The 9,558-nt window shown below is 32.8% G+C and overlaps 1 long non-coding RNA gene across 1 annotated transcript; it reads right to left on the bottom strand.

Moving 5' to 3' along the window:
- Positions 1-1,044: 1,044 nt before the first annotated feature.
- On the bottom strand, positions 1,045-3,720 carry LOC113303014. The gene is made up of 2 exons (XR_003337265.1): positions 2,944-3,720; positions 1,045-2,141 (listed from the first exon to the last, which is right to left on the bottom strand). It is a non-coding gene; the product is annotated as an uncharacterized LOC113303014 (long non-coding RNA).
- Between the last annotated feature and the right edge of the window lie 5,838 nt (positions 3,721-9,558).

The following is a 9,558-nucleotide window of genomic DNA, read 5'->3' on the forward strand; positions in this document are numbered from 1 at the left end:
AAAGTAGTAACGTCCATTTTGAAACTCAATCGGATATTCGTTGTATTGGCTATTGTAATACCAGTTCGGCATTCTATTGCAGGGGTGTGAGTTGTCACACAAAATAAAACCCACTGACAGGGGATTCGTGGGTGGATAGAGTCTTACCTCCCGTACCAGACGGGCGATGAACCGTTGAAGTCGACTCAGGCCACCGACTCCAATGTCAGTGTACGAACCCGAGGGACCGAGACAGTATTGTAACTGTCGTCCTTCCATGCAAACAGTTTGTATTTAATTTTAACCCTTCCTTAGGGTTTAAAAATAAAAATGTCCAAGTCCAAAAATAAAAATGTCCAAAAAGGAAAAGAAAAATTACAAAAATAAAACCCTATTTATAGTTTCTAAAAATAAAACAAAATAACTATATACAAAATCTTCTTTTTCACTCCTTTCAGATTCCTCTTTTCTTTCCTTCTCAAAACGATGCTTTCCTTTTATAACACTTTTTCTTTCCTTGTAGCTTCATTCCAAATCTGAAAAGAATCGAAAAATACCAAAACGCGTAAAAAAGAACAAAAAATAATAAAAATAAAAATAAACCTAAAACAAATCTAAATACAAATCCGCATCGGCAGCGCCAAAAATTGATGTAATTTTTTAGTGGTAAGTAAAGTGTTCGTTTCTCGGACTTGTTGAGACTGATTTCATATTTAAAAATAGAAAACAATAAAAATAAAGAAAATATATACACAAGGTTTGTCACAATGTCGAGAGATTACTGAGACTCAGGATTCCACCAAACCTCCTATCATGTGGTTCAACAATCAATTCTTAGACAATTATAGCTCTAGTTTATTGACTCTAATTCTTTGCCAGGGTAGATTTTAAAAAGATTAACTGTAAGTCACTAGCATGATGCATCATCATACGACTTCACAACTAATTAAGAAAAATCATAAAACGATTAAATGCAAAAAGTCATAAAAAGAATTAAATATAATTACCACATGCATGAAATATGGCTTTCTCCGTCATCCCAGTGTTGGGGTTTAGCTCCTCATATCAAAAACACGTTCAAAAGATTTTTCCATTGCTCATACGGTGTTTACAAACGTGAAGAGACTCAAAAGGAATAAAACAATTCAATAGCAACGTCTATATGCGTTGCAGAACGACTGTTACAAGGGGAACATCAATAATAAGACTGCGGTAAATAAGTCTGTCTTCTCAATCGTAGCTTTCGCGACCGTCTTTGCTGGTTCAATGTTCTTCGTGCCCTTCTTCTTTGGCAGCAGCAGAGAACTTCTCTGCAATTATTTTTTCTTCGTTCCTGAGCCTCTTGTTGGCTCCCCAACTCCACCTGCAGCTACCCTAACACCTCTGCTCGATACCCAAACTCTCGACAATCCCCTGAGAGTCTAATCGATGCTTTTATGTATATCACATGACCTAAAATTTCGAGAATATTTTCTTCTCTTTCACCGGAAGTTATGGCCTAAATTCTTTCCTTCATTATCTCTTATACGCGTCCTCCAAGTTATCTGATCTTTCCATCCTCTCCGTAGATTACCTACGAACTCGATAGACTCAAATCTCCTCATAATATCTTCTTCCAGGCCGAGTACTTCATACCCTGTTTTATCGAGAAACATATAACAACTTCCCTTTTTTCACGATTCTTACCCAACTACCAACCCTGTTCGGACATAACAACTCCAGCAAATCAATACCAGTCCATATCCCAGTAAAAATCCAAGTATAAACCAAACTAGCACCCGACAATATTTCACTTTCCCTGTTTTGCCAAGACGGTGAATTAGCCCTATTTTATCGAACATAAAACACTTATCTTTCCTGTATTATCTCCAACAACTAACCCCAAGACAGTCTCATGAAAATCTCCAATTAAAACTCGACGAAAATCCTGCCAGAGAATTACGCACAAAACTCAACTTTCTTCCCGCCAAAAATCAGTTTAAACGTGTGGAAGAAGCTATGCCCCCTATCCCAGCAGTGGGGTGCAGATAGTCATAGGGTGCCCCTTAGTAACTGGGTGCCCCTTATCCAAACTCGAGGGTCCGTATAACAGGTTCCTCCGGGTGCTTTTATCAACTTTTCGAGCCAAATTTCTCCGCACAAGTATTTTTCTCCAAAAACACCTACAAAGACATAAAATAACCAAATAAGCACAAAATCGAGCACTAAAAATATATATATAATTGGGATCAAAATAGACACATAAATGCATCTATCAATCACCTATGATTATCCAGGGTTTATCCATTGTATTGGCTAGCTCCTTTAAGATTTTCCAAGAATTTAGTTTCAGGTGTCTATAAGGACTCCCAAATAAGGATTCAACTACTATTATCCGTAGAATTAGTAATAGTTGCATTTATATGATTATGGGCATGATCATTTATCTGTAAGTTCACATTATGTTTCCATATAAGACATAAGCCACCCGCAGTTCCTCCAGGAGGCACTAAAAATAGTTATAAACTCCTGTTTTTTTTTTGTAAATGTTGTTCATTTCTTTGTTTTCTTGTTTTGTTTCGGAAAGAAAAGAATATCCGGATTTTCTTTGTTCAGAGTGTCTACTAAACTATTAGTGGTTGCTATGTTACCTAATCCTTGGCAGTTCCAATCTATCATACTAATGAATTGCCAGAAATACGAAATGATAGGGTATCTAAATTTAAGCAACACTACATGATCATGAATTCCATAATATATCCTCAGCATCTCGTTCATAAAAACATCCCATCCTAACATGCTACTAGAAAAATAATCATGTGAATCAAATATGTTTTTTTTTCAAATAAGCATGAAACAGGTTACGTTTATTGAGGTCAACCATTCCAGGAGTTCCATATAACTCAATGTATGACAAGTCTTAGCACAAGCATTCAAATCAAGGCATTTGGGATAAAAGATTAAAATAGTGGGATTCAGGGTTACCTCATTTGGGATTGTGACACCAGCATATTTAACAATAAGATCCACAATTTCGGCAACATAAGCAGGATTGTAGAAAAAAACTAAATCCTGTTGACTTCCTTTAGTGTAATAAATTACCTCTTATAGTAACTCGAGTCTTGAGGCTTTAAAAGCTTGTATCTGAAGTATCTTCGAGTCTTGGTACCAATGGTGAAAACGTGGCTTAGGATCTTTGTGTCTTGGAGTCTTAGTAACAATGGTGTCTTAGAGACCTGGAATCTTGGTAACTTAGAAGCTTCTGTATCACTTGAGCATACGTAACAGAGGTGTCTTTGTGTTCAAATCATTTTGATTATGATTGAACTTCGAATTAAATCCGGTTAGAAGTAGCCGGGAAAGGAGAGCAACTGACTAATAATGGAAATAGAACATATGGAATTCAGATTGACATCTTTGAGTTTTCATAAACAATTGAAAGAAGCGATCAATTCATCGATAAGAATCCGGTCTTCTAAAATTCCGGTGCACTTCCGGTTAATAATTACTGTTGTATAACGGTCGAACACCTTACAGAATTCAGGTACACATTTAGTTTCCGAGCAAAAAGTTCGGAGAGAGAAAAAAGGAGAGAGAGGAGAGAAGAGAGGAGAGAGGATCTACAAGTTAGAGAGAGTTTAAGGAGGAGGAAAATCGATGGGTAGAAGTTCTTTCAACTCTACTAACCTCCCTGTCAAAACTCTCTTACTTATCTCCCTGTCAAAGCTCTCCTAGATCAGCCATGGTTCGTACCCAAATTTCTTTCCCTTTCTTACTTTGATTTTTCGATGGTAATTCTAAACCACACACTTATATAACGGAAATTAAAATGGTATAGTTAGTAAATAAATCTAAACCTAATATTATATGGGTCATTTCCATATTTAACGGGTTTCTTAACTGTCAATATGGTCAACTACAGTCCTGGGATCCAAACTCTAATATTGAATTTTCTGGGACCCAAACGCAATTCTGGTCACAAAGTTGGGATCCAAAATCAAAATATCCCAATTTAAAATACCATCGCCTTTAGCTCAAAATTGTTATTCAGAAAGGGGTTGGAGCCCAGCTTGTTACAAGGCTCCCAACCAACTCCTTTTAAGAAATTGATTCTTAAAAAAAAAGTAATTTAATATTATTTCCATTTTTAAGAAAAAGATGTTATCATTTTTCCAATTTAGCCTATAAAAATGGAGGGAAAATTAAAGAGGCTACTAAATAAATAAATTTTTATTCTACATATACGATTTTTTTTTTTTTGCTTGTTCCTATCCAGATAGCCCCAATAAAGTTCCCATTTAGATTTATTAAGAAATATTAGTGTCCAGATTGTGAAATAATATAGAAATAATGACACCGGAAGATTGTCGTCAAATACATCTCATCTTTAAACCGTCAAATTCTCTATATAATAGTAACAAAGTTTTTTTTTTCGAGTGCTCTCATTTATGGGATTTCCACATTGATTATCCCTTCTGGTTAATTTAATAAATTTTGGACAAAAAAAATAAAAAAATTGGCCCACAAAATCTTATAAAATATTTAAAAATCGTAATTAAAATCCTAGATAATATTTTTGTCCATAAAAAGATCGACCACTAAATTAAATCGTAATTAAAATCCTAAATAATTACGGGTAACTAGCTCAGCTAGTCATCCCCGTTCCCCCAAAGGTTGATGCATTTCTGGAGGTCTCAGGTTCGAGTCCCTGATAGCGCAATATTGCATAATTTGACATGGAAGATAGAATTAGCTCGCCCCCTTGCGGCATAATCTACCCCCTTTCCGCTTCGACTCTTTTGGATGGTTCCTCATGAGGTTCGCTAGTACGCTAGCATCGCAACCTGCTCAACTAATGTACTAGTACGCTGTTGGAGCTTAGCTTGTTAGGCTTCCAATTATTTTCTTGTAATAATACTCTTATCCAATAATATAAAAATGTTTATCATAATTAAAATCCTAAATATTTTAGACCACAAAAAGAACCTACCATTAAATTACACATTAAAATGAAAAAAATAAAATTGCAATTATATTTTGGAGAATATTTTCTTCCTCCAAAATATATTTTTAGGTCAGTCAAATATTTCGGAGAATAAAAAGATCCGCGGAATAAATTTAATCTTAATATTAAATTTAACATTAAAATTCAGAAATAAGTCGCATTAAGATATTCATTGTTCATCATGATTTCATCAGAAAATTGAAACGGTAAATAATAATAAAATTAATTAAAAATGTTATAATGCCTAATGACCGATTATAATTTTTATGATTGAGCTAACCTTAATTACATTTCCAGTCACTATAAATTCAATTCCTATTAAATTAAACGAGCTTTGATCATATTAATATTAATGATGCGTGTCGTAACCACAACAAATGAATCAAGATATTTCTCACTAATTAACTGGTAATATAGCGGTAGTAAGAGATCGCTCCCACAAAGATCTATGTAATTGATAGGTTATTTAGTTCAGCAAAATAATCTATAATACAAAACAAAATGGGTTTTTGAGCTTGGACGGACGGATAACTTTTTTAGAGACAAACATTGTATCCGACCATCTCAGTCTCATCCCAGCAAAAGACATCTAACGGATGTAGGAGTTGTAACCTCTTTTAATAATGAATATACTTTGAGTGGGTTCCCTCATACTTAGAATCATAAATTAAACTTAAATTAAATATGTTTTTTTCAAGACCATTAGTCTTAATTATCTCATTATTTAATATTTTTTTATATTATATTCTCCATCTACGAAAAAAATATTTAAATAAATAAATAAAACACCAAAAATCTTCAAAATTATGAATCACAAAATCACAATTGAATCCACCAAATTAAATGAAAAAATAAGTTGTTCTCTAGCCATTGAAGAACTATACATAAAAACACTAATTGTAGAGAAAATACATGATAGCCAATTGTTTGTTTTTTTATTTAAATCATACATGAAGAAGCAAATTAATTAGAAAAATGGTAAAAAGATGCAAATCATTTATAAATAACAAAATTATATCGGATGCCTAGATGGGAAACAAATTAAAGTATAAAATTATTTGGAAATTACCTTGGTAATATGAAGATGTTTGGTGCAAAGAATCACAATTACCATTTCCATTCATAAACATGCACAAATAGTTTTGTATGTTTTCTCCTCGACCACATTTCACAAATCAGATATATAAAATTGTTGAATCTCCCATAGTCTCACCCTAAAAATTCCAGTTGACATGAGATGGAAAAACAATAATCGATTCAAAATTCATTCAGTTGATCTGCATCACTTAAGAACTTTAACGGTTCTGTTGCCTTATTGGAGTGAAAATCACGTAAATTTGAGGATATCGATGAAAATTTGAGGGAAGTTTTTAATTTTGAAAGTCACGTAAATTTTGGATTGAAATATCGTCAGAATGTATATTTGTTTTAATAGATTCTACGTAGGGCAAACGCCGACCTTTTTTCACTCTAATTTTTCATATTCAAATTTTGAAATGATAAGGAAAGCAGATGTATGGATAATTTCATGCACATGCTAAAAAAGTTATTAAAAATTAAAAAATATGTGAAATTCGGCCTAACCGGAGGATATATTAGAGGCCAACTATAATGCCACAAGAGAAAATAAGTAAATTAGATCATTAATGTTACATTACCCATTTTCTATTTTTTATAAAATATTATTAGAACATGATGTTATAGGTGGTTTTGGTTGGTTTAGGATTCACCACGTTATTAGATAAGTGTTGCAACTTGCAACGGGTGCCGTTACGTCACGGGTTTTTGAGCTTGGACGGTCGGATAACATTTTGATTCCACAAAACAGAATGGGTTTTTTAGCTTGGACGCTCGGATAACATTTTGAGCGACAAACGTTGCATCCGACCATCCCAGTTTCATCCTAGTGAAAGATATCTGACGGTCGTCGTTTCTGTAACCCCTCCCATTATGAATCAAAATTTATTAATATTTAATTGTTGGATCACCTCTTAACTTAAGATATTCAAAAAAATATTAAATGAAATCATAATATATCATACATGCATTAATTGGATTTAGTGGTGGCATGATGAATCTAATGGGAAATGAGATTTATTTGTTTATTTTTATTCATCTATATTATAAGGGACAATGATGTTTTTCTATTTGGACGGAGATTTACAGTTTGGACACATAAAGAGCGGCCCAGATTGAGGCACATATTTAACTTATTCAGTTACATTTCTAGCATATAAATAATGGTCCAGATTGAGCTACATATTTAATATTTTCAATATATATTTTAGGCATATAAAGAAGGGTCCAGATTAATTCACATGATATTAATTTTACCTAAGTTAATGAATTTAAATTGATTTTCCATTAATTTAATGTCATTTATTTGGGAGTTATTCCTTCCATTTAGGCATATTCAGAAGGAAATTGTCTATTTATTTGGGAGTTACTTTTATGGGTTATTTGGTGTTAGGTACTTACATTTTATCCAACTTTAGTGTTTGGTCTAACATTTGTCCAGCTTTGCATTTGGTACTTGGAATTCACGTTGACCCTTGTTGACTCGGCTAAGTATTGACTTCTGTTAAGTAATTCGTACAGTAAATAAAAATATATCTAATTATTAAACGATTTATCATTGTACCCTTCAGTTTATAAATATTTACATAATTTCCTACAACTATGTTTGCGCCCTCAAATATTTCTTTTTGCTCACCATCACCCCAAGATCTTGTTAGACTTTTCTCAAACACTTGCTCCGTAGATTTGAGATTTGTTCTTTGCTTTTTTTTTCTCTGCTCCAAAAAAAAACTTCCCCACTTCCATAAAATAAGAATCCAGAAAAACGGTTGAAACTTCATCTTATTGTTTCCTTCCAGCAGTAACCAACACCATTGATATATCAATCCACCATCATCGTCATCACTAATAGTTTAAGGTAAACCTAATATCACAACTTATATTTATCAAACAGCAGACTCGGGGAAGAACTCTGAGAAGAAAAGTAATCAACGGGTACTGGTTCTTAGAGGAGAAAATGCTTTTTTGGTATTAACATTGATAATAAGGACACCAGAGAACTTCTTCTTGTAATTGATGGTGAAAAAAATGTAGAAATCAAGAGATTAGATTGTAAATTTAGAGGAAATAAAATAATTGAAACTGATGGGAGGATCCCAATTTACATATATTGGGACGTGGAGTATACCTTTTAACGAATAGACACGCGAAACTCTATATTAGGGTTTGATTTTTTTGAATTGAGTTTTTTTTGTGAAGATAATATGGGGTAGTTATTTAGTTTAATTAGTTGTTAATGAAGTAAATTGAAGTTGTTATAAGCTCTATTTTGATATGCAATGTTTTAGAATGAACCTGATCGTGTTTTGATGGATTTTTCTTATAATTGGATCACGCAGAGTCGTGGCGGCGGAGAAGATGGACTGATACGGACGAGATGATTAATTAAGGTCAAGGAGATCTATGAAATCAATATCGTAGGATTAATGGTTAAATGAAAGTCGTTATATGTTAAGGATATATTTGTATACTGATATTATTTATTTTCCTAAATAATTAAAACCTGGTAAAAGTTAGTCAAAATTAGTCAAAGGTGAATTCCAAGTACCAAACGCAAAGCTGGACAAATATTAGACGAAACACTAAAATTGGACAAAATGTAAGTACCAAACACCAAATAACCCTACTTTTATTCCTCACATTAACTTAACTCTTAATTTAATCATATTTATAATCAAATTCCTTTCCCAAAGGTGCATCCTTGCACAACTCTATTCGCAAGGTATTGTTTTGGTTGATTAAGATGATTGTCGTTAGCTTTTCTCTTTAGTTTAATGAATTCATGGCTCCTCACGCCTAAGTTTTATGTCATTTATGCAGTCAAAAGACACTGATCAAATATTGTATTTGACCAGTTTAGTTTCTCTTTGATTCTTTTCATCAATATTTTTTCATCCCAATTTTGTTTTTCTCATTTGCAGTCAAAAGATACTGATCAAATATGATTGCTATCTATTCATTTTCATTGTTATGTTAGGTTTTTTTTAATACCACACCATTTAATTTCTAATTTCTTACACAATTTTTTTTCTTCCTTGGGCAGGGAATTTTCCAATTAGACTTTGACTTCTTTAGGCCAAAATCATAACATTTACATGGAGTGAAAATAAATGATGAAGAATATGACTGTTTCATTGTTATGTCCTTAACTAGGGTCGTTAAATGTCATTTCTTAATTGTAAATACTCTTAGTTGGATCATTGTTGTTAGCTTTTCTCTTTAATTTTTTGTTTAAAATCAATGGATTCATGGTTTGACGGTCCAAATTGAGGAATGTATCTAAGTTATTTAGTTACATTTCTGGCATATAAAAAGTGGTCGAGATTGAGCTGCAAATTAATTCACATATTGCTTTTACCTAAGACAATGAAGTAGATTTTTAATGTGCTTTTATTTGGGAGTTATTCCTCTCATTTAATGTCAAACCGTTACTTTTATTCCTCCCATTAACTCCCCTCATTAACTTAACTCTTAATTTAGTCCCTTTTATAATAAAGTTCCTTTCCACAACTCTATTT

Source organism: Papaver somniferum, chromosome 8, assembly GCF_003573695.1.
Source record: "Papaver somniferum cultivar HN1 chromosome 8, ASM357369v1, whole genome shotgun sequence".
Lineage (NCBI taxonomy): Eukaryota > Viridiplantae > Streptophyta > Magnoliopsida > Ranunculales > Papaveraceae > Papaver > Papaver somniferum.